General features: G+C 41.3%; 1 protein-coding gene across 1 annotated transcript in view; it reads right to left on the bottom strand.

The window, feature by feature from the left end:
• Positions 1-24,723, bottom strand: part of TENM3 (teneurin transmembrane protein 3) — a 1,290,943-nt gene that overhangs the window by 1,108,153 nt on the left and 158,067 nt on the right. The window contains exon 2 of the mRNA XM_086962461.1: positions 17,100-17,183. The gene's annotated coding sequence lies outside the window, so the exon portion shown is untranslated. The remainder of the gene's footprint in view (positions 1-17,099; positions 17,184-24,723) is intronic.

Raw genomic sequence — 24,723 nt, 5'->3', positions numbered from 1 at the left:
ATCATATATTTGTGATTATTAGGGGGACTCAATGATCACTATGAACTCTTATGTTTTCTATAATAAGGTTATGATGTTTACCATTAACAAATCATTGTAAGGGATTTGCACTCTTCGTTTTCTTCTGTTTTTCTTTTCCTTTCAGTACACATTAGAACATTTGGTAAGGGAGATACTTGCATTTTTAAGTATTAGATAGTGAGACCACGTGTTGAAGTTGCGGTCTATATAGGCAACTATTGGTGTAAAACCAAGGGCAAGTATGCTGGGTGTTGCAATTAGTTTAATACAGGATTTGTAATTCAGTAATGATAGCACCAAATACACCTTATATTTGTAGAGATTGTACCATTGCACTTGCATGGACAGAACTATATTACCGATTTGCTCATGAGCTTGTGTTAGGTTGGAGGCTTAGAGCCTCTTATGTGTTTTCCAAGGATATACATAACATGGTTATTGGGACAATGTACTGGTGGTACTTTTGGAGTGAGGACCGTTTTTTTGCCTTGCTAATAAAGTTATATTTGGTTTGACTAGTAGCAGTACTGATATTGAAACTACGATACGTTTGGCCCCTTTAAATTCCAATACGGAAGCCGCCGTGCTATCTACGTGTGGAGACACGCATAAGGTTAATGGTTCTGGCCCCTTTAAATTGGAATACGGAAGGTAGTCGTATAAACAAGTGTGCGGAGACACGTACGTGATTAACGGTCCGACGAAGTAGCGAGATACGAGAAGGGAACGCCGATGGTGAGCATTATGGAGGCTTGTGAGAGAATTTTTAAGATAGTGTCTAGTGGAGTCAAATGTATGGTGAATTAAACACGAGTCACACAGTTTGTTTTGCAGAGTCAGCTAACAAGGGCGCACGGTTGTTTTGAACAGTACGGGCAGTTGAGACTTTAAGCTACACACGGGTAAGAGAGTTATTGGCTGCAGTGTACGGACCTGATGAGCATTTACATTTTGGCAGATACAAAATTGAGTCATCATGTCTTGTGGTTTAATTTTACAGCTTCTGAGTGTTCCTAATTCATTGCAGCGTGGCTGTGGTAATATTATGTACGAGAACGGTGTAAATAGGGTTTACATTATGTAATTTTCCTTTGGGTGGTGGACACTTTTTATACACCATTGAACCTGGATTTATTGGTGTAATGTTGAGACTACTACACATGGGTGAGGGTTATAAGGTGTTTCTGGTATATGTGGTTCCAGGTGTTCATTTGGCAACACATGTTTCTAACAATCATTATATGTTTGGATATTTACGCAGTACACAGGTTTTACGGGGTTTGGAGTTTTAACAGACTCATCTGATACATTCTTTTCTTCCTTGAGTGCAAATCCTAATATCATCTCATGTATTCTATTGACTGGTAGTAACATCAGTCACTTTCTTTTATGGCTTTTTTTGCGTTGTAGGTCCATGAGGAGACCATGAAGATTTGACCATCTGTTTCAAACGAAATTACTAAATTTCCCCTGAAGAAGGGTTCGGAGGAACCCGAAATGCATTGGGAGAGTTGTCAACAATTGATTGTTTTTATTTATGTTGGAACAAGTATATTTCATGCATACATAATGTATTAGGCTGATGTTTTGTTGAAATGTGAATGAATTGCAATTCGGGATTTTTGCAATTCGGGATTTTGACAATTATCTTGATTCATAATCATCTGTGATGTTGATCAGAATAATGAAGTAATAATCACAAATATATGATTTACAAATAGTAAAGATTGTTGAACTTCATTGGAAACACTAGGTGACATTAGCAGTGCATCACGCAGGCATTGGTTTCCACTGCCTCTCATTGTTTTACAGTTTCCCGGAGTTTGGGCTAAATCCCACACACGCGATAGCACGCAAAATTGGTTTTAAAACATACTCAAAACATTTATACATTTTGAGACATATGATTACACTGGTGTGCAGGCCCACTACTCTCATTTGACTTTAAATCCAGCCACCTTGTTGCCCTTGCCTTCTGAACAGTCTAGTGATATACACAAATGTGTTTTCACTGCTGAAGATCAAGTGGACCTTACTGATACTCCTTCGTCTGATGCCCAGGGTGAATTATATGTAGATGGGTCCTGCTTCAAGCTGCCTGATGGCACTACGACTGCAGCTTATGCTATCACTACGCTGCACACAATTGTGGAGATGGATCGAATCCCCTATAAGTCCGCACAGGCCGCCAAACTTATTGCAAGCTTGTGAGCTTAGTCAAGGACTGTCTATAACTAATTATACAGATAGCCAGTACACCTTTGGAGTTGCACATAACTTTGGACGCTTGTGGCAGAAAAAGGGGTTCCTGACATCACAGTGAAAAAGGATCCAATATGGAGAATTCATTCAAAATGTATTAACTGCATCACTGCAACCAAAGCAGGTGGCTATTGTATAAGTGTAGTGCACACCAGAAAGTGGTAGATGATGTGGGAAGAGGCAATGCTTTTGCAGACAGTACCGCAAAAGAAACAGCACATAACCAATAAGAGAAAATGTATGTACTGTACTCCTCTGCAGAAAAAATGTATCATGTCAATAACGAAATCAGGAAGATTCAACAGATGGCAACAAAAGAGAAAAAAGAACAATGGGAGAAGACAGGAATATTGGATAGTGAATATTGTTGGAGAAGAGGTCCAGATGGGGACAGGTGGAAATTACCCAGGTCCTATGTACTACCGTTTGCCACTATGGCACATGGTCTAGCACATGTTTGTGCAAAGAATACAGCCACACAGTTAGAGCAAGTATGGGAGCATCCAGATATAAGGAAAACAGCTGAACATCGTGTTAAACACCGTATAATCTGTTTGCAACACAATCCGGGGAAGGGAGTGGCTACCCCAAAAGGAGGGTTCTCTCCGCCTAGTGCGCCATTCGAAGTCCTGCAGATGGATTTTATAGAACTGGAAAGGTGCAATAACCTTGGGTATGCCTTGGTCATAGTATGCGCCTTTGGTAAGTGGGTGGAAGCATATCCAACGAAAGATAATACTGCACTTATTACAGCTAAGATCCTTTTGAAGGAGTATTTCCCCCGGTTCGGAATCTGTAAAGTGTAATGGACCTAATTTTATTGCACATGTTATAAAATTAATTTCTGACAGTTTGGATATACGCCAGAAATTTCATGCTGCTAATCACCCACAATCTGCTGGTTTGGTGGAACGCTACAATGAGACTTTGAAACCTAGCTAAGGTGCAGGCTTCAACAGGGCTTAAGTGGCCTGATGCTTTGCCATTAGCTTTATGTCCAATCGAGCAGTGGCACATAGCAAGTCTGGGTTTATACCGTATGAAGTGGTATTTGGGAGGCCAATGAATGTGTGGGGTCCCCCGTGTCCTAAGAAAATGAGAGAACTTCAGTACCCTATTTTGTTAGATTACATGAAGGAACTTACAGACAATCTCTCTTTGATTCATCAACATGTGCGAGACTCACTTCCTGACAATTCTGAAGTTCCAGGGCATATGTTGCAACCCGGTGACTGGGTCCTAACGGAAGAATTTCAGCGCTCAAAGAACTTGGAGGTTCGCTGGAAGGGGCCGGAACAGGTCCTTTTGGCGAAGCGAACAGCAGTCCGAGTTACGAACCAAAGGAATTGGGTCTAAGGCTCGCACTGTAAAAAAGTGCCAGCTGGTTTGACTCAAATGACAGAATCTGAGAATGCAGGAATTGCACTGAATATTCTCAGCATAGAAGAAAAGACAGATCATTATTTTACCACAACTGAAGTATTGCTTTTTAATGATTAAACTTCAGCTGGAAAAGAGAGGTACAATCTGCGACCTCGTGTCATCCACTGAGTGAGTACTTTGAAAGAGGGTGTGGTGAGTCTGGTCCGGTTAGAGGGCCACTTTGGCAGGAGACTCTGTTCTGCAGAGGCGGCTGAACTAGGTTTGGTGCTGTTTGTGGCGTGGATATCTTGAATCCATGGAAGAACCTGAAATTCTGAGGTACGAATTGATTTGTGGTAAAAAAAACAGTAAATGGTCAAAATATCGATTCCAAAAAATAGACTAACCTAAATATCGACTCCAATATATAGAATGGACAAAATATTCAATGGACAGAATATAGACATCAGAAATATTGTTTTGAAGGTAAGTAATGTAATATCGATTTTAAAAATATAGACAATCAAAATATCAAAGTACATAATATAGTTTATTAAAAATATCGAATTTTTAATATCGAATTTTTTTTAAGTGTTTTGTATGTTAGTATGTGTGAAAAGTGTATATATTTTTGCAATTTATTTTAAGTAATTAATTTTATGTTAATTAATTTTTGCGTAATTTAATTCTGTAGCGGGTTGTGGGTTTATAGGGGAATAGGGTGGGAAGTAATTTAATTATAATTAATTAAATATGTTAATTTAAATAATTGGTATTTATTTAGAATACATTGTTATTAATTTTTAATTGGTAATTAATTCTTAATTGATAATTTTTATTAATTGATTAATTGATAATTATGTGAATGAAACTAATTTATTTTCTGTAGCGGGTTGTGGGTTTATAGGGGAATAGGGTGGGAAGTAATTTAATTATGAATAATTAAATATGTTAATTAATTGGTATTTATTTAAAATACATTGTTAATTTTTAATAGGTAATAATGAATTCTTAATTGATAATTCATTTTTATTAATTGATTAATTGATAATTATGTGAATTAAATTATTTTTTTCTGTAGTGGGTTGTTGGTTTATAGGGGAACAGGGTGGGAAGTAATTTAATTATAATTAATTAAATATGTTAATTTATTGGTATTTATTTTGAATACATTGTTAATTTTTAATTGATAATTAATTCTTAATTGATAATTAATTTGTATTAATTGATTAATTGATAATTATGTGAATTATATACATTTATTTTCACTAGAGTGGGGATAGTAAAATTTACCGCTATGCTATCCAACGCTTTCACTACTGTTGCACTCTCTGGAGTGGGAATAGTAATTTTTACCTCTATGCTATCCAACGCTTTCCCTACTGTTGCACTCTCTGGAGTGGGAATAGTAATTTTTACCCCTACACTATCCAACGCTTTCCCTACTGTTGCACTCTCTGGAGTGGGAATAGTAATTTTTACCCTACGCTATCCAACGCTTTCCCTACTGTTGCACTCTCTGGAGTGGGAATAGTAATTTTACCCCTACGCTATCCAACGCTTTTCCTACTGTTGCACTCTCTGGAGTGGGAATAGTAATGTTTACCCCTATGCTATCCAAAGCTTTCCCTACTGTTGCCCCCTCTGGAGTTGGAATAGTAAGTTTTTACCCCTATGCTATCCAATGTTTTCCCTACTGTTGCACTTACTGGAGTGGAAATAGTATTTTTTACCCCTACGCTATCCAACGTTTTCCCTACTGTTGCACTCTCTGGAGTGGGAATAGTAATTTTTACCCCTACGCTATCCAACGCTTTCCCTACTGCTGCACTCTCTGGATTGGGAATAGTAATTTTTACCCCTATGCTATCCAACGCTTTCCCTACTGTTGGCCCCTCTGGAGTTGGAATAGTAATTTTTACCCCTACGCTATCCAACGCTTTCCCTACTGTTGCACTCTCTGGAGTGGGAATAGTAATTTGTACCCCTACACTATCCAACGCTTTCCCTACTGTTGCACTCTCTGGAGTGGGAATAGTAATTTGTACCTCTACGCTATCCAACGCTTTCCCTACTGTTGCACTCTCTGGAGTGGGAATAGTAATTTTTACCCCTACGCTATCCAACGCTTTCCCTACTTTTGCACTCTCTTGAGTGGGAATAGTAATTTTTACCCCTACGCTATCCAACGCTTTCCCTACTGTTGCACTCTCTGGAGTGGGAATAGTAATTTTTACCCCTACGCTATCCAACACGTTCCCTACTGTTGCCCCCTCTGGAGTGGGAATAGTAATTTTTACCCCTATGCTATCCAATGTTTTCCCTACTGTTGCACTTACTGGAGTGGAAATAGTAATTTTTACCCCTACGCTATCCAACGTTTTCCCTACTGTTGCACTCTCTGGAGTGGGAATAGTAATTTTTACCCCTACGCTATCCAACGCTTTCCCTACTGCTGCACTCTCTGGAGTGGGAATAGTAATTTTTACCCCTACGCTATCCAACGCTTTCACTACTGTTGCACTCTCTGGAGTCGGAATAGTAATTTTTACCTCTACGCTATCCAACGCTTTCCCTACTGTTGCACTCTCTGGAGTGGGAATAGTAATTTTTACCCCTACGCTATCCAACGCTTTCCCTACTGTTGCACTCTCTGGAGTGGGAATAGTAATTTTTACCCTACGCTATCCAACGCTTTCCCCACTGTTGCACTCTCTGGAGTGGGAATAGTAATTTTTACCCCTACGCTATCCAACGCTTTCCCTACTGTTGCACTCTTTGGAGTGGGAATAGTAATGTTTACCCCTATGCTATCCAAAGCTTTCCCTACTGTTGCCCCCTCTGGAGTGGGAATAGTAATTTTTACCCCTATGCTATCCAATGTTTTCCCTACTGTTGCACTTACTGGAGTGGAAATAGTAATTTTTACCCATACGCTATCCAACGTTTTCCCTACTGTTGCACTCTCTGGAGTGGGAATAGTAATTTTTACCCCTACGCTATCCAACGCGTTCCCTACTGTTGCTCCCTCTGGAGTGGGAATAGTAATTTTTACCCCTATGCTATCCAATGTTTTCCCTACTTTTGCACTTACTGGAGAGAAATAGTAATGTTTACCCCTACGCTATCCAACGTTTTCCCTACTGTTGCACGCTCTGGAGTGAGAATAGTAATTTTTACCCCTACGCTATCCAACGCTTTCCCTACTGCTGCACTCTCTGGAGTGGGAATAGTAATTTTTACCCCTACGCTATCCAACGCTTTCCCTACTGTTGCCCCCTCTGGAGTTGGAATAGTAATTTTTACCCATACGCTATACAACGCTTTCCCTACTCTTGCACTCTCTGGAGTGGGAATAGTAATTTGTACCCCTACGCTATCCAACGCTTTCCCTACTGGTGCACTCTCTGGAGTGGGAATAGTAATTTTTACCCCTACGCTATCCAACGCTTTCCCTACTGTTGCACTCTTTGGAGTGGGAATAGTACTTTTTACCCATACGCTATCCAACACTTTCCCTACTGTTGCACTCTTTGGAGTGGGAATAGTACTTTTTACCCATACGCTATCCAACACTTTCCCTACTGTTGCACTCTCTGGAGTGGGAATAGTAATTTTTACCCCTACGCTATCCTACGGTAATAATATTGTGTATTTTTTATTAATATTATGTTAATATATATATATCCGCTTTGAAATAAATACTCTAAAGAAACGTGTCTTAGTGCGACTCATTTCTCTCCAAGTAAGGAAAGGTTTTAAATATTACTAACGGCATTGTCCTGCCGCGGAGTTACGCACCTCAAAGAAGAGCGCCATTCCTGCCCGAGAAAGGACGCAAAGGTGAAGAGCAGAAAAGCTACAGGGCAGCGGCAGCCACCAGAAACCCATTTCTGGCATGAGTCCCTAACGTGCATAAAAGCGGCATGTGGGGAAAGCACGGAGTACTTCAAAGGGAAACGACATCGAGCAGTGCCTACGGTTACCAGGACCCCTTGCGACCTGTTCAATTGAAACGCCCACCAGTGGGAGTATATTAAAGGAATCAGCAAGCACCTGTGACTAACGGCGAAATTCAGCGATGTTCAAAGATCTTGCCCCAGAAGAAGGCCGAGGAAATGTGCCGAAATGCATCGGGATGAACAAAGGAACATTGTCCGCTTTGAAATAAATACTCTAAAGAAACGTGTCTTAGTGCGACTCATTTCTCTCCAAGTAAGGAAAGGTTTTAAATATTACTAACGGCATTGTCCTGCCGCGGAGTTACGCACCTCAAAGAAGAGCGCCATTCCTGCCCGAGAAAGGACGCAAAGGTGAAGAGCAGAAAAGCTACAGGGCAGCGGCAGCCACCAGAAACCCATTTCTGGCATGAGTCCCTAACGTGCATAAAAGCGGCATGTGGGGAAAGCACGGAGTACTTCAAAGGGAAACGACATCGAGCAGTGCCTACGGTTACCAGGACCCCTTGCGACCTGTTCAATTGAAACGCCCACCAGTGGGAGTATATTAAAGGAATCAGCAAGCACCTGTGACTAACGGCGAAATTCAGCGATGTTCAAAGATCTTGCCCCAGAAGAAGGCCGAGGAAATGTGCCGAAATGCATCGGGATGAACAAAGGAACATTGTCCGCTTTGAAATAAATACTCTAAAGAAACGTGTCTTAGTGCGACTCATTTCTCTCCAAGTAAGGAAAGGTTTTAAATATTACTAACGGCATTGTCCTGCCGCGGAGTTACGCACCTCAAAGAAGAGCGCCATTCCTGCCCGAGAAAGGACGCAAAGGTGAAGAGCAGAAAAGCTACAGGGCAGCGGCAGCCACCAGAAACCCATTTCTGGCATGAGTCCCTAACGTGCATAAAAGCGGCATGTGGGGAAAGCACGGAGTACTTCAAAGGGAAACGACATCGAGCAGTGCCTACGGTTACCAGGACCCCTTGCGACCTGTTCAATTGAAACGCCCACCAGTGGGAGTATATTAAAGGAATCAGCAAGCACCTGTGACTAACGGCGAAATTCAGCGATGTTCAAAGATCTTGCCCCAGAAGAAGGCCGAGGAAATGTGCCGAAATGCATCGGGATGAACAAAGGAACATTGTCCGCTTTGAAATAAATACTCTAAAGAAACGTGTCTTAGTGCGACTCATTTCTCTCCAAGTAAGGAAAGGTTTTAAATATTACTAACGGCATTGTCCTGCCGCGGAGTTACGCACCTCAAAGAAGAGCGCCATTCCTGCCCGAGAAAGGACGCAAAGGTGAAGAGCAGAAAAGCTACAGGGCAGCGGCAGCCACCAGAAACCCATTTCTGGCATGAGTCCCTAACGTGCATAAAAGCGGCATGTGGGGAAAGCACGGAGTACTTCAAAGGGAAACAACATCGAGCAGTGCCTACGGTTACCAGGACCCCTTGCGACCTGTTCAATTGAAACGCCCATCAGTGGGAGTATATTAAAGGAATCAGCAAGCACCTGTGACTAACGGCGAAATTCAGCGATGTTCAAAGATCTTGCCCCAGAAGAAGGCCGAGGAAATGTGCCGAAATGCATCGGGATGAACAAAGGAACATTGTCCGCTTTGAAATAAATACTCTAAAGAAACGTGTCTTAGTGCGACTCATTTCTCTCCAAGTAAGGAAAGGTTTTAAATATTACTAACGGCATTGTCCTGCCGCGGAGTTACGCACCTCAAAGAAGAGCGCCATTCCTGCCCGAGAAAGGACGCAAAGGTGAAGAGCAGAAAAGCTACAGGGCAGCGGCAGCCACCAGAAACCCATTTCTGGCATGAGTCCCTAACGTGCATAAAAGCGGCATGTGGGGAAAGCACGGAGTACTTCAAAGGGAAACGACATCGAGCAGTGCCTACGGTTACCAGGACCCCTTGCGACCTGTTCAATTGAAACGCCCACCAGTGGGAGTATATTAAAGGAATCAGCAAGCACCTGTGACTAACGGCGAAATTCAGCGATGTTCAAAGATCTTGCCCCAGAAGAAGGCCGAGGAAATGTGCCGAAATGCATCGGGATGAACAAAGGAACATTGTCCGCTTTGAAATAAATACTCTAAAGAAACGTGTCTTAGTGCGACTCATTTCTCTCCAAGTAAGGAAAGGTTTTAAATATATATATATATATATATATATATATATATATGTTTTAACAGATATGATTGTATATTTTTTTATAAGTTAAATTAGTTATTTCATAATTTTAAGGTAATTTAAGTATTTTTAAGTATATTTTAGCTATTTATTTTTAATATTTTTTTAATTTTACAATTTTTTTAAGAAATTCGATATTTTTACAAAGTATATATATATAAACGATATTTTGGGTTCGATATTTTGGTACTTACCTGTTTGTAGATAGGAATTCGATATTTTGTCTGTCGATATTTTGGAATCTATATTTTGGGTAGTCTATATTTTGTCCCTCGATATTTAGTCAGTGATCCAAAAAAACACATCCGTCATACAGTTTTTGAATGGAGCAAATTCAATTGGTTTTTGTGCAGAGAACCCCAGGCCCTATCCGAGTGCTTATTAATTTACTTTGGTCAGGACTGGAAGCAGATTCATAACTTTCCACTTTTTGGCACAGGAGCCTGGTTAGAAGCAAGATTGCAATTTGTTTGTCTTGGCCCAGAGCTTCAGTTCCCTGACTTTACCCTGACAGGATTTATAGGGGACCCGAATTGAATCCTTTGAAAGAGGCAGTATATCTAAAGATCCTTGAAGCTATAAGGGACAAATTAGTGGACAATTTTTCTTGAGTACCTGTTACATTATTTCATTGCCATCATTGAACTACAATCCTTCAACTATTTTTCCCTTTTTAGTTTAAACTTTGTTGAGGTGAACAAGTGTTGTTTGAACACCAGGATATTCAACACCTCACATCAAGAAAGAAGAAACGAAAATGGATGTCTATTTATTTAGCAGCATGTTTAATTAGTGTTATAGGAATATGTGTCATAGCTTGGTTTTTACATGTAAAATATCCTGTGCACATGTTTGTATCGCCAATCCTCACACAGTCTGAACATTACCATTTTATACTGTCACCTTTAGATGAAAAACATAGACTCTCCTACAAGAATAATTCATTTATTCGAATGTTACATTACACCCATATCATTACTAACATTTCCAATTGTTGGGTTTACGGATTGTTGCCAGCACACCAGGGTGCAGGGGGAACACCTCTTATCCCGCTCCCATTCTCACATAGTTCTTGTTGTGCTTGGTTTGCACTTTTGTGGGCGGCAGGGCGGTCCAGTGCTGATGTAGGGGGTCTTAATAGGAAACAGAATAAAGTATGTTATCCAAATGATGATGGAGATCCGCAAGCAAAGGGAACAAAATGGGAAATGGAGGAATATGCTAGAGGCACCTCTGCCACGAGATGTGTCTTTGCAAGGACACAGATTAAATTAGAGAAATGATTTCCCATTATAACAGTAACAGACACAAGAGCTACCCTATGTGTAAAATGTTTTGGTCCCATTTTTGTAGGTAATATTGATTGTGACACTGTATTGACTATATCAGGTCCGGCTCTTAGTACTTTTCTAGCATCCCATAATACATTTTTTATTTGTGGGAATAAGGGTTATTTCTATCTACCTCCAGGATGGTCAGTAATGATAGATATTACAGCAGTGGATCAGACGGATACCTCATTGCAAGAATATATTGACGTAAAACTGGGTATGTTCTTTTTTGTTGGACCACCTCTCAACAGAGGAACATACGAAGACTCACTAGAGTAGTTGAAGTAGTAGTTAATCAGACTACTGCAACTCCAGGTAACATCACTGAGGAACTCCAGGTGGCAAGACTTGTAGTTTTGCAGAACCGTATGGTTCTAGATGTCATTCGTGCAGATCGTGGTGGTGCATGCAGAATTATCGGCGCCAGTTTTGTTTATATACCAGACGACATGCCCACCGTTTATCAGGCCATTTCTAATTTGCAGAAGATAGCTGCTGAGATACACCAAGACACTGGAACATGGACCTGGTCTGGTTGGTTCTGGAGCATTGTTATGACATGGGGATGGAAATTATTTTTTACAGCAGCCTGTATAGTAGGTGCTATTCTAGGATGGTGTATTTATATTCAATGTATGCCTTTTATATGCCCCCTCTGTACTTCTTTATGCATGCCCTGTATCCCTAAGAAAGTGGATATTTGTGTTGTTAATAAGCAGTTTATGCTTCAGCAACAAATAGATGAATTTATGAAAATAGATATGCAAAGTTTGAACGATGTACAGAGAGTAACTTTGACTGTTGCAGTATAATGTTGATTTAGGTTTTTACTCTTCATGTATTCAGTAACTGAAAAGCTTTAAATATATGTTTGAAGTATACTCTTAATTGGGCAAAATGTATTTAGCAGAGGCTAAAAGGAGGGACTGTTAAACGGTACTAAATTGTAATCTGTTAACTTAGGCTCAGCTAACAGCCATTTTGCCCACCAGACCCATTTTGATTTTTTACGGGGACTTTCTAAGTTAAAAATTGCGTGTTCACTGAAAGCTGGTCACACTGATAACATCGCCGTGTCAGAGCAAGCTGCCCTGCCAAAGGGCCTACGTACACAGATGTTTAAACTGTTAGCCCACCAGGATTGTACAGTGCAGCATGTAGGCGTTGAGTAAGGGGGTTGTGTATGTGTTATGCAAAAATGTCATAAGAGGGTTATGTAAAGTGTGATGTAACCATGACTAAGGAGTTTTCTGCTGAACTCCTATGGTGCCTAGATGGTATAAAAGGCAGACGACAAGCTGTTCTAGTTCGTTCCCTCTCAGGCACTTGTAGTGTCTGTAGGACAGAGCCATCTCATGAGATAAAATAAATTTGTGTTTATTTCCACTCCAGTGTCGATCCTCATTTATTGAACCCGTAGACAAGAAGGGTGTCCCTGTACCAGTGGGACTGATATCAATTCTACACTACCTCCTAGTAGTCTGAGTGGTGAATCCAGTCTCTCCAGTTTACAACCTTTTTTATATATTTAGTTTATTAGTTTGTGAGATTCTCTCAGGAGTCAGACAAATCTATAGTTGGAGGCAGCTATTTGGCTGATCCCACTCTCACGAGAGTCCCGTGGGCATTAATATCCCAAGCAAAATGGAGTTATAACATGAAAGAATTATTGTTTAAAAAGTGTTCACTTTGTAAATAAGTATGCTATTCAATGAGTTTGAAATTCTGTTGCAGTCCCGCAAGAGTCTTGCGAGGAAACTCTGCAAGCTTCCTGGAGTGACTCCTAAAAAAATCTGTTTTTGTTTAAAAATAAAACCTTAGAAATTCACTGATTCACTGAAACAGCCAAAGGTTATTATTCTGATTCGGTTAAATTAAGTGAATATGTCAGTGACACCATTATTGTTTTTAACTCCACAGAAATGTACCTGGTATATTTAGCAGAGCTAACTATATCTTACGCCTCCATGCACTGCTTATGACATCTCATATTTCATCACTCATGACATGCTCTATGACATCATTTATGACATCACTGATGACATCTCAAAGACATAATTGATGACATCACTGATGACATCATCCAATGAGTGTGCTAGTTTACATAGTGTTGGGTAACTGCCAAATTAGTTTTCTAAATTATTTTGTACAAGTGCTTCTAATGCATCATAGGTGAGGTACTGAAAGGTACTGAACACTTTATAAATAACTGAAGTGTAGAGTAACTCTGTGTGCGGATGACATTTGAAGACTTGTGACCAGTATGTTCCACACAATTTTTTATTTTTTTTATTTCTTTATTTCTCAAAATTTTACAGATCAAACAAGAAGCAAATTGCGACATCCTGTCCATAGTGAAGTGCACACATACAGTACAATTTAATACAATCCAGTGTTATACAAACAGCTCAATCGCATTGCGGCGTACGTTTACGAGTAAGTACCATTCAACACACTAATGTACGTGGTATTGATGTTCTTAACCTTTCCAGAGCAGGAAATGTGAAAAACCTCTGTAGGGATGGCACCGGTTCTATAATCATTGTGCCCGCCTGATAGGGTCACAAGAGGGATCAGACTGCGAGTGGTGTGTGGGCTTGCAGCAATGTGTCACCATCAGTCTCAGTCTGGTCCAGTCCCCTGGTTGATATGTATGTCGTGTAGAGTCCTCAGACATTTTTAGGGTGGCTCCTGGGGGGTAGTAGTTCACTAAATATCTGAGTCTGCGTGCAACAATAAAGCATATCACAGGACCACTGTGCCATAGTAGGGGTAGGACCACGCAGCCAATGGATTGCTACATTCAGTTCCACACAGGTTTTTTGGCCTCTGCAGAAAAAGTTGCTAACAGGGCCAAGATTCTTTGTAGAAGATACTAAGGCATGTTACCAGCCTTGAGTTATTGGGCCAAATCAGTTCAGCATGACAATTTCAACATAACGTAGAAGATTGTGTATACCAGGTAATAACTTTCACCAGAGAATGAAAGCTACAAATAATATCATCTTTAGCAGCTCCAGAACTTGGATATTTTAAGCCAAGTTTATTTTTGACAAGTGTAGCATAGAGTGCACACGGTTCACGGTAGGTACTTTTTAATACCCTGTGATGTATTTCTCATGAGAGTTTCACTGTCTAAAAACAGTGTGGTACAAAGAGAGAATACTGTTTACAGTACCCACTTTTCTACTCATATCAACTTCATTTTCAATGTACATTCGGTGACTGTAAGGGGTTTGATACAGGTTTGATAGAAGCTATTCATTGTAGGGCATTCATTTTGGAACAGACGTTCAGTATATTTAGGAATTTGGCTATCTCTGAACAGTTGTATACAGATTGAACAACGTGTGCAATGAGGGTTTCCTGTATATCGGTTGTTGACTGTTAATGTGAACTAGGCTACCTGTGAAGCGCATAGTTTAGGGTCAAAGTTGCAATTAGCACTAATTACTACACCTAAAGGAGTTGTATCTGTGATGGTATTAATGATGCTTCATATTATTCTGAGCTATTTTGTACTTACATTCAGGCCTTCAATGCCATACTAGTTTATAGAGGAGTTGCATGCTAGTTTATAGAGCAATGCATATGAAAGAAGCTTGGCTGATGTCATCAATGATGTCACTTGAGAGGTCATGAGTGATGTCATCAATTATGTCATAGAACATGTTGTGAGTGATGCAATATGTGAGGTCATATGCAGTGCTTGGCGGGGGGCACAAGTTATAGTTAACTATAACTGGAGAGTTTCTGTTTGCTTTAGTTCAAACCGTTAATGTTGTCACTGACATATTCACCTTACTGTAAAGCTACTTTAACCTTTTTATATATTATACATATATATATAATACATATATATAATAATACACACACATATATATATATATAAATTATACACACACATGTATTATACATATATGTATATTATATATAATAATCAATATTGCAGTGGTGGTCGCCACTTAGTAGTTATAGTAAATTCTGTGTTTCCATAGGAAATGCCTTTTTTGGTTTGCTAATAACTTTGGAACCGTTTGACAAATCTTTATGAAACGTTCCAAAAAAGGCTTCTTATTAGACAAGTTTCTCTCTGGAACATTTTGGGTTGATCTGTCAAGTAGGGGCTGCGAAAAAGGCAGGTTTCTAAATGCAAAAAGTCAATCTCCATAGACTTTTATTTACAAAGAGGTACCGCAAAAACTGCTGAATGGAATTTCAACAAATTTGTCAGGAAGCTGAATCTTGGGCCAGAAAGTGTGCTTTTTGTGATTTGATCTAAATCTGTTCAGTAGTTTGAGAAATTAACGTACAGAAATATGTGTATATCTGGATGGTTTGAGGAACTCTAGCGAGAGTACCACAAAAGCAACTTAAAAAACAGAGCAGTCTGATTGGCCTAGGGTTTTTTTCCCTTTGGGCCTCCTCACAATGCTCTACTAATTACCCCACATATTGCATCACTCATGACATGATCTACATCATTGATAACATCACTGCCACATCTGAAATGACACAACTGATGACAAGACTGTGCATGGTTGGGTCACGAGTTATAGTTACTTTAGGGCACGAGTTTTTTTTTATAAAAGTGCACAAAATCTTCATGATTGTCCACTGTAGGTGGACCAAACCAGTATTATCAGTGGCCTTATCTGTAGCCCCGTGTGCACACCCTAAACATCATTCACAGAGATGCCACTGACAAGAACAGAATAAATGAAGCAGGCGTGCAACTGATGTTTCAGTAGCTACTAGAGACAGGACACAGCAGATTCAGATCAGCGAAGGTGGTTGGTGAGCTGTACTTTCATTATGCAGAGCAAAGAGTGATTCCTGACTCCGGGTTACAGGTACATTCGGCCTTGCTACTTACAAAATCATTCTACAAGGCGAGTTTCAGATCACTATTCAATATTAAACGAAATTTCTCCCGAAACATTTCCGAATAGAAACTGAATAACACTGCTTCTTGGAACATGCTGGATTGGTATGTGTAACTGAATGGATGATTTGCAAGAATCTAGATACTACTCCTGTGTGTGAATAGAAACTGTTCTGTTAGACTCTATGCCCAATCGTTCTATTAGGATAATTGCATCATAACTTCCCATCACAAATTAGTATAATTCTGATAGGAGTAGGATCCGACAACAGCATCCTTGATGTATTGGACTTTGTGCATTGGTTAAAAATGCGAAGTTGGGAATACTTGCTGCTAGCTACTTTGCATACTTTCTTTTGAAAATACGTAAATGCAGGTGATATGCATAGCTATTCATAGTTTAAAACACACTCGGGCACATGGATGACTAACTGCTTGCATCTGTCCTCCACAGCCATTCTGAGCTCACTACTGTCTACCAGCAGAGAGGTTTTTGGCCAGCCCAGGTAACCCACCTGACTCCCCGGTCACCGGCCCACCTGCATTGTTTTCCGGCCTGAAGCACCCTGAAGACCCACTGTACCCTCCCGCACCTTGCATGACGCCGATTTCCTATTATTCTCCCGTCTGTACATTCACCTATGAACGGGTGTTCAGGGGAGAGTGAACCCTGCAGCCTTCCCATCAGCTATTCCCTGCTTGATGTCTTGGACCAGAAATAGGGTGATGGAGAGGATGGGAAACTTTAGTTTGTCCCACACTCACATTTGCAAGTGCTTGCTCCAGGAGGCCTTTGGCTGTGACATTAAGAAGTAAATGGTGGAGGGCAGGCTGAATCCACTCAGAGACAATCACACGTGATGGGATTTGCAAGTAGAGTCATCAATTATAAACACGCTAAATAACCAGGGAGGTAATCTTGCCTTGCACATAGTTAGGAAAGAGTTTGTGTTTTAAAAGCGTGTTAATCTTAATTTCTTTGAATAAATTGTGAAAGGTTGTACATTTCTTGATTTCTTTCTTGTTTTAATCCCTCCCAGTTCCCTCCATAATTCCATTCCCCCAGTTAACTTCGAATATGTACCTGTTTCTAATATCTGGATTTGATGCCAGGTTCTTGCGAGATTTTGGATTCCTGCTACTCCCGGGGTGCCATGTGATTCAGGCCCTGAAACAGAGGAAAAACAAATAGGGTGAGTGAGGAGAGAAGACCTACAGATAGCAAAAAAACAAAGCTACAAGTACAATAAAATAGGAAAGCACAAAAAAGAATCAAAGTTGCAAACTGAAAAATGAAAACGTGATGCATGTAATGATTAAAAGTAGAAAAAACAGTCAGCAAAAGCAAGAAACCAAGTAAAAAACACTGAAAAAACGTAAAAACAAACAGGGGACAAAACAAATTATCATGCTCTGTGAAGGAGACTATTAAAATCCAGAATTATGTATTAAATTCAAGATGGCTTTATTGAAATGCAACCATCAACAGGTCTCAACTGCAGCTTCTCCAGAGCAAGAATGCCACACATCAGCATTAGATGTCATATGATTCTAATTCTATAGTCACGACATACAAATGTTCCACAAGCTCCAAGGTTGGACATGCAAGTTCATTACAACACATCCCCTTTATGCAATATATGAACAATTATAAATAAAAGTTCTGATTCTGTTAAAGAAGCACTAAATAACATTCTAAGCAGTAGTTTACAAGTAAATTACAACACATAAATAAAATGTAAGAATAAATCTTTGTAACATAAGAATGGAACAAAAGAATAGATAAGATGAAAATTAATACAAAATATAGTCTTTGAATTTTCCAGGAACATTTCTGGATCTACTAGGAATATCCCTGTTCAAAAATCTACCCATAGAAACACGACCTTGGCCAGTAGCTGCACTACGGTTTATCTCAACAAATTTGACCAACCTAGACATACTCCAGGTACAACCACTGTCCAAGGTCACTACATTTTTCCGGATTGCGGTGATGACAAAAGGGCCAAGAAAATTAGACAACCCTTTGTGACCATGTTTGTTCTTTTTCACCAGAACACGATCACCTAAATTCCACTTCTTCTCTTTCAGTGACATCTTGTCATCATATCGCAATTTGTATCTCTGTTGATACTCAGAAAGTTTATTTCTCCTTAACTCCTCAGTCATGACATCATTCCTTATTTGAGGAATCCAGCAAGGATTCAATTTAGAACTCGCCCTTCTCCCTCTCAATGCTTCAAATGGCGATCTCTGATAAATAGCATTAGGAGCAGTGCGATGTGCCCACCAGGTTTCTCTCAACACATCACAAAAAGAAACCCCAGAGTCCCGCGCACGTTGAGCACAACTCTTGACAACTCTTTTCATCCTTTCTGTGAGGCCATTGGCCTGCGGTGAATACAGAGCAGTCTTTTGATGAACAATACCAAGACTTACAACAAAGTCATGCATTTCACTAGAAGTGAACTGAACTCCATTATCAGTGATTAAATATTTAGGAATGCCTTCAGAAGCAAAGACATCCTTTAAAAATTCAATTACTGACTTAGAATTAACAGTGCTCATGCATTTAAAAACCACCCACTTTGAAGCATAGTCCACCAAAAGAACATCAAATCTCTCCTGCAAAGGCATTAATTCAAACGGACCCATGATATCTAATTCCAACTTGGTCCAGACAGTATCAGGCACTTCCACAGGAGAAAGAGGCACATGATTGGTTACCCGAGACTTATCATTAATGGCACACAAATGACAATCTTTAACAGCATCCTCTATCATTCGATCCATTCCTGGCCACCAATATCTCTCTCTAACTCGTGCTTTCGTAAGACTTCTGCCCAAATGCACTTCATGAGCAAAATTGATTACCTTGTCTTTAAGTTCATCAGGTGGAACCATCCTATCACCTCTCAACAGATTCTCTTGATAAAAAGATAAATCCTCCCTTACTGTCCAAAAAGACTTCAATTCAGAACTTAAATCTTTGTAATTCGGCCAACGCTTGGAAATGAATTCCTTCAGAGACAAAAATTATTTATCCTTAACAGAACAGGATAACCATTCTTCCATCAACGGCAAACTCTCCATTAACCAATTAACACATTCAATTTCATCTTTAACATGCTCACAACCCACAGGCAATCTCGACAAACAGTCCGCAGACTTGTTACTGAGGCCTGAAATGTACTGTACTTTAAAGTTAAACTCTCGCAGGCCCTCACTCCACCTCTTAAGTCTGGGAGTCATGTGATCAGTGGAATTACATGAGAAAATGTGAACCAAAGGTCGATGGTCGGATTTAACTACAAATGGAATGCCCCATAAGTAAAACTTAAAATGCCGTATTGCCCAAAACACACTCAAAGCCTCCCTTTCTATACATGAATAATTGATTTCCGCCTCCCTAAGAGCTCTAGAGGCAAAAGCTACTACTTTTTCTTCACCATCTACGACCTGAGAGAGAGAGCACCGCTCCAAGTCCCCTGAGACTGGCATCAGTTGTAAGAATAGTTTTCAATTTGGTATCAAAATGTCCTAATGTTGGCATCTTCCCAATTTCAGCCATGACCAACTCAAAAGCACCTTACACTCCGCTGTCCAAACAAATCATGCTCCATTCCTTAACAAGGCTCTAATGGGATCAAAAACACTGGCAAAAATGTTCACAAACTTAGAGTAAAACTCCACCATTCCCAAACATGATCTAACTTGCTCCTTGTCCTCCGGTGTTGGCGCTTTAACTATGCTTTCTTCAAGTTTAATCTTGGGCCGTATGCCTTCGCCAGAAATAATGTGACCAAGATACGTGACTGATCTCAACCCAATTCGACACTTTTCCTTTTTAACTGTGAGAACTTTTTCTCTCAACCTACACAATACCGACCTTAAAACTCTTTCATGCTCATCATCATCCTTGCCATAAGCCAGAATATCGTATTGGAAGAATAAGACATTAGGCAAATTTCCCAAAACAATCTTCATCATCCTTTGGAAGCATGCTACCGCCGAGGCCAAACCGAAAGGCATCCTTAAAAAACGATATGCCCCCAAAGGAGTAACAAATGACGTTAAATGTCTGGAATCTTTGTGAAGCCTAATCTGATAAGCGGACAAGAGGTCCAACACACTAAAGGTTTTAGCCCCCTTCAACATACTTATTGACTCAGATGTTTGGAAGGGGTTGGCGATCTACCCAGATCCATTTATTCAATCCTCGCAGATCCACACACATCCTTATAGCAGCACCACTATACTTAGGTGCCAAGACCACCGGACTTAACCACTCTGAAGCTTCTATCTCTTCAATTACCCCCAATTTTATTAGCTTGTTAAGTTCACACCTAAGAGTCAAAAACAAAGCATTATTAACCTTTCAGGTAAAAAGGATAAACACATAGGTCCATATTTTGAAGCTGATTTTTGAAACGTGAACAAGAAAACCTGAATTAATTGCGGCTTCTCTGCTTAACCAAATCTGGTGATATTAGGCAAAGATTTTACTTCTACCAATCCTCCTTTTTTCTTCAATATGGCAAACGAAAGTACTTTCAAATACCCGTGCTCCGAATACCAGTTGCAGAAAAGCATAGTGCCTTTGATTTACTACCACTACAATGTTGCTCTATCCACAAGAACGCGGGCCGCGCAGGGTTCACGTGACAAATGGATGTCCTCTTAGTTCATTAATGTCACTTTCGCTAGAGTTGGGGAGGGAGCAGAATGGTTCTCAGTTCTGGTTTAGAAAGTATCACCTTTGATAATTGCTTCTCAGTGCAGTGCTATTTATTATGGAAGTATTTAATATCAAAGTGTCCGCGTGAAAGAAATACACTTTTTCGAGCTGCCATTTGACTTCATGGTGTGTTGCATGTTTCCATGGCAAACCTGTTTAGGGCTCAACTCGTGCACAGGCTCAAAGAGCCAGGCCCCTGGCTCTGGCTTGTGAAGATCATTTGTTGGCTCGCCCACCTCTCTACCCGACTATGCATCTCATTGACCCCCCTGCCGTGCACACACACTTCACATGCATTGCACCCCCTCTGCACAGATGGGCCACACCCTGTGCGCAGGCACTCAAGTTCTCGAACCTTCCAGTTATTCACAGCACCCCTCTACCCTGTCTACCCCCACTGGTCTGCACTTCCGGGAGGGCACAGTCTGGACATTCACCGCAGTGCAAACGAGAGGTAAGGAAGGAGACCTGCAGGTGGAGCAAAACCAGGTCTGGGCGGATGGGCAGGGGTGAAACAAGCTCGGGAGGGGTGATATCAAGCGGGGAGAGCTGTAGAGGGGTCACAGACGTATAGTTTCCTGATAATGGAGCGCATCAAAGAACCGATACTGCAGTGAGCTAAAGGACTGACACCAGAGGCAAATGAATTAACTCACACTGGAACCAAGTAAACACGACGAGAAAACTTCGGCACTAAAATAAAAATAAATGAAACGCTACTGAAAGGCAATCCAATGCCCCGAAATTGGAAAGAAAATCAGTCGAAGGATTCTGAGACGATTCGAAGCACCGATTATGTAAAAATGAAGGCGCACAAAAGGACAAATTAAAGGTTCAAATATGGAAGCAAAACAATAGGTGCAGGCAGGGCAACTGAGAGCAAATTACTCCAGAATTCGGCTGCGCGGCTCGAAGCCTGTGGCCGATTTAATGGTTGACTCATGTACATATGATATATATATTTACATATATTACATATGATAGATGAATATATCAGCCAAGGTTCAGCAAAGAGCTGACGCTGCGGGCACAACTACCAGAACTGTCACCTAAGGAGTAAAGGAAAAAGCATGTGTTTTTTTAGCAAAAAAAAAAAAAATACTGCGGGTCAAAGACGGTGACTGAGAATTCAATATTACAGGAAATCTAAACTTTTTTTTATCAGAACCATGTAAATATCTGATATTAGTACCAAGAACTTAACAATAGTTTTACACTCTTTGATTTTGAATTCATCAGTTGTCTGTGATCCTGAAAACAAAATAGTGTCAAAACATTTCGAGGAAGGCGGTTTGTTTCTCATTGCAGCTTTGTAATCACGTTTGCAGAAAATAATATTTTGTTTCATCCTAAACTGTTTTTAAGTTTCCCACGTCCTACTCCCTAGTGGATTGACCCAGAGAGCACAAGGACAGTTTATTCATAGTTTCCCTAAGCAAGTGGCGCTCTCTCCTCAGCACTACGACTGCCGGCCAATAAGCGCTTTTCTTTGCAGAACATGTGCCTCGCTGGTTAACCACATGAGTGCGGCGGTTATTTTTGCTCTGTGCGGCTTTTTTCCAAAAGCCGCGTTAGATGATGAGCTCAGCTCGTCATCCTGCACACGACCACCGTGGCTGATGACGAGCTGAGCTCGTCATCAGCAGCGAAGAGGTTAATAGCGGAATAAGTCGGCACCTGAAATTTTTTGTAAAAGTGCGCGCCTCATGTGCCGACATCCGCGCTAGCTAGATTGGAGCCGTTTAACGTGGGTTAATAGCAGAATGAGTCAATACTGTTTTTAAGTTTCCCACGTCCTACTCCCTAGTGGATTGACCCAGAGAGCACAAGGACAGTTTATTCATAGTTTCCCTAAGCACGTGGCGCTCTCTCCTCAGCACTACGACTGCCGGCCAATAAGCGCTTTTCTTTGCAGAACATGCGCCTCGTTGGTTAACCACATGCGTGCGGCGGTTATTTTTGCGCTGTGCGGCTTTTTTCCAAAAGCCGTGTTAGATGACGAGCTCAGCTCGTCATCCGCACACGACCACCGTGGCTGATGACGAGCTGAGCTCGTCATCAGCAGCGAAAGGGTTAATAGCGGAATAAGTCGGCACTTGAAATTTTTTGTAAAAGTGCGCGCCTCATGTGCCGACATCGGCGCTAGCTAGATTGAAGCCGTTTAACGTGGGTTAATAGCGGAATGAGTCGATACTTGAAATTTTTTTTTTAAGCGCGCGCCTCCTGTGCTGACCTCCCCGCTGGCTAGATTGGAGCCGCGTACGGGAGGCAGATGATTGTTGGAGGAAGGCGGGCTGTTCTGCTTGAGACGGCTGGATAGACGGAGGGAGAAGGCTGCTGGAGATGCCGTGAGTACCTGGTGCCTGAAGGGGAAAGAGATCAAGCAAAAGCACCCGCGCGTGCTTCGCGGGGAAGGGAGAGGGGCCTACCGATTCCTTTTTCGGGAGCAAGCGGTGATAATTGATACCATATGGCACTGCCGCTCACTCCCGCAAGGCAATCGCCACACGTGCACGCTTTTCCATTGAAGGCAATGGAACGCATGCACGTTTTTGGGGAAAAAAGGGCACCGGTGGCTTAAGGTCTCCTCCTATACAGCGCATGTGAGCTGCGTAGGCGAGACCTAAAAAGGGCTGTTCACATTACTGATTCTATTGAACTTAAAATGGGTATGCTACTGACACCACTGCGCTCATGTAACTAAGATCCACTTAGGGCAATAGCACTCTATTTTCAAGAGAGTAGCTCTTAGTGAGACCCTTTTGTGCACATTATCGTGAGACAGACCTAGGTCATGGTGCACAATCATGGTCCATTTTTTCCTACAATGGAAAATCAGTACCAGGGATCCAGCTATTGATGCAGCTGAGGCACTCAAGGAAGGGATGCACAGACATCACCATGCAGGGGACTTTTTCATCCCAACAGTATGCAATTTAAACCTCTCCTATTGAATGCACAACCACACTCACCTTCCTTAGATCCTGGTGACAATGGGGTGGATGAGCATTATGGTCGAGTAGCGGCAGCACAAGAAGGACTTGGACAATGGCGTTTAAGATGAATTGGTGGTGGAACCCTGAAAAAAGGTGAGGTTCACCTTTTTTTCTTCGATTCCGCCAACGCGAGCTTAGAGGTTTCCCTACCACAGTTACCTTGACTAAAAGCCACATCATAATCTGGACTGGATGGCGGGATCCTTGGCCAAACTCCCTCCAAAAGCAGCTTATGCCTCTGACACCATCGACATGGGAGAAAGATCCTGGAAGAGTCAATGGGACCATGGCGATCTTCCCTCCAGTGACCAGCCAACATCTAAATTGAGTTGGCGGACCGCCAAGGCGGTGGGCAAAAAAAGCGATGGCAGGATCTAATCCGCCAAGATCCAAGTCTGGCAGTAAGTTTAAAGTAGTCCTCTGTTGCTTCTTTATCTGCCACACACCCATTTCTCTCCCCTGCGGCGAACCACCCAAAAGCATCTCCACTGGTGTGTGGTCAAGATGCCCCTCTGAAGGATACGAATGCCTTTGATCCCAGCCAGGGAACATGAGGGTTTTAAGAGATAATTGAGTCTGGAGCAGCAATTGTGTGAGGCTGAGCATTGTGTGAAGCCCTATTCCTGGGGTGCCACATATGGCACACACATCTTCTAAACCCAACAAGGTAGCCCGTTTGCGTAGTGCTTTTGTTCTGATGGCTGGGAGCATCGAAGTTGTGTCCGGTGGTTTGTTGAGCACCGCATTGAAGTCACCTCCATGAATCAGCGTACACTAAGCAGCTATTTTGACACCACCTGATGTGCTACCAATTTATGTGGCACAGATATGCTTTAGTGGCTGTGGCGGTCGAGGTGGAAAGAAGTGAAAACTGCCATGTAGCAATTGTGTATGAGATTTTCCACCCCCGAACCCTTGATGAAGCACGAATGGAACACCTGAGTATAACGTATCCCACAATGAAGGAGCACTTG

Source organism: Lissotriton vulgaris, chromosome 3_1, assembly GCF_964263255.1.
Source record: "Lissotriton vulgaris chromosome 3_1, aLisVul1.2, whole genome shotgun sequence".
Lineage (NCBI taxonomy): Eukaryota > Metazoa > Chordata > Amphibia > Caudata > Salamandridae > Lissotriton > Lissotriton vulgaris.
This window is presented reverse-complemented; position numbering and strand designations above follow the sequence as displayed.